General features: G+C 39.8%; 1 protein-coding gene across 6 annotated transcripts in view; it reads right to left on the reverse strand.

Annotated features, from left to right (window-relative positions):
* The window catches only part of NCOA2 (nuclear receptor coactivator 2), a 191,785-nt gene that overhangs the window by 50,590 nt on the left and 139,069 nt on the right, over positions 1-2,126 (reverse strand). The gene's annotated exons all lie outside the window — the stretch shown is intronic.

Consider the following 2,126-nt stretch of genomic DNA (forward strand, 5'->3'; position numbering starts at 1 on the left):
TTCCAAGATATAATTTGCTATGTGACCCACCGAGTGCTGCATTACTAGAACTTCATAAGTCTTCTTTGAAGAAGAATCTGTTATTTTTATAGAAAGGCCTCCACCATAGAACCTAAATAATAGTCTTCTCTATAGAAATGAACAGAGACTAAAGCAGTGACACGCAAGTATAAAATGGACACTCTACTTTATGGTAGACCTAAAGTCAAATGCTAATAAGAGGTTAAAATCGTAATGCATGGTTGGATAAAAAGCATGAGCTAAAATAGTCACCTTCAATGCTGCTCCACGTTTACTCTAATGCAGCTTACACAACTAAAAGCATGTATGTTTGTTATGTGATCTTTTTGAAGGGCAGCCCTTTTCTGCCGAGATCATACCACCAAAGATCTAGGCTTTTGGTCGCATGGTCAGCACTTGTGGGAGCCTAGAGCAGTATTTTCTCTAGGAAAGTGAAATATTTTTTCGATGAGCCACATTTAGATTTTTAACTTCGCTTTAAGTTGAAAAACTTCATGTTTTATGCAGTCTGTTTATAACCAGTGGAATTTCATATAAGTATTGAGAAACCCAAAACAGTTCCATGCATAACACAAACACAACATGCATGCTACATTTATTCAGGCGGATAGAACCATGGTGAGATCATCAGTCAACATGACCACAGCATCAAAGGCTACAGATATAATATGATCTCTTGTCAGACAACCTCTTCTGATTTTCAAATAAGGTGGATTTATTTTTACTTTAGAGAAGAATTCATGTCTAAAACTGTTTGTTTTTTTATAGGTTATAAATGGCACAGCTGTCCACATATCTAAATATAGCCCATTAGATTCTGTCTCAGTATTTGAAACGGGGAGGGCCACTAACATGCAAATGATCTGATATCCTAAACTAGACAACTAGAGTCATTTATTGTCTGGGACCACCCTGTTTAAAAAAAAACAAAAAAAACAATGGACAGTAAGAAAAAAAAGCTATGCTGAGACAGTACATGCCTCCAGCACTGACAGCTGTGACATACTGGGGAGAGACATGAGACATGTCCTTATATTCGTGGTGGTGAAATTTCCCCACACACTTCATCCAAGAGACACGAAGTGAGGAGAAATAACCAAAATGTCCAAACACAGTTTTTGAAAACCTTATATAATCAATACACAAATGTTTTGGCTTGAGTTTGGCTTTCCAACAACAAAAAAGTTGAACTGTAGCCCAACAAACACAACTCTTACTAAGGGATCTTCTCTCTGCATTGTGGGGCGGGAGGGGGCGTGGCGGTGCATTGAATTCAATGGCACCGCTTCCACGCCCCCCCGCCCTCAGTGCGATCGGACGCGTAGCAAAACTTTGCCTGCGTTCCACTTCCACTGCGGTGGAACGAAACGCAGGCAACGTTTTGCCACACGTCCGATCGCACTGCGGGCGGGGGGCGTGGAAGCGGTGCCACACCTAGGCGGCATAATTTTTGCGCATTTGTGCGAGTGGGTTCAGCATGTGGTTTTTTGCACGTTTGCCAAATGTTTTATGATAATGCACATTTTGACTGGCAGCTCAAGAAACAAAACAAGAAAATGTGCAACATGCTTCTGCCGCGTTTCCTGGCTTTTCCATTGAAGTCTATGGGGGAAAAACAAGCTTGAAACGACCAAAAAATGCTTGTGTACTTTTTTTTATGCGCTTGGCGTTTTGCTGAACAGGGTCCATTGAAAATCATGGGATTTTTTTGCGTTGGGCGTTTAAAAGTGCTTTTTCTACTGCTCAAAAATGCCTAGGTGTGAATCAGGCCTTAGTGTCAGAAGTGCTTCTTATAGAACAGAACATGGAAAATATCTGAATGGAAACCAAATTTACCCTTTTCTACAAAGTAAAGGAAATTAACATGTAAAACACATACAGTATATGCAACCCGCTGATGAACTGAATAAGGTAGAATGAACATTGTGGATCTCAAGTCTCTGTATTAATAGGGGTAGGAAAAAAAGAAACAATGGTTTTTAAGAAGTCTTCAGATGGCTCATTGCTTTTTGAAACCAAGTTTGAAGTTACAAGTGCTGCAAGCCATGTTCATCACCGCTAACACTTCAGCAGCTTTTCAAGGGAAAAAAAAAAAAAAAAAAAAA

The sequence above is a fragment of the Nanorana parkeri genome, unplaced genomic scaffold (genome assembly GCF_000935625.1).
Source record: "Nanorana parkeri isolate BGI_ZX_2015 unplaced genomic scaffold, ASM93562v1 scaffold1202, whole genome shotgun sequence".
Lineage (NCBI taxonomy): Eukaryota > Metazoa > Chordata > Amphibia > Anura > Dicroglossidae > Nanorana > Nanorana parkeri.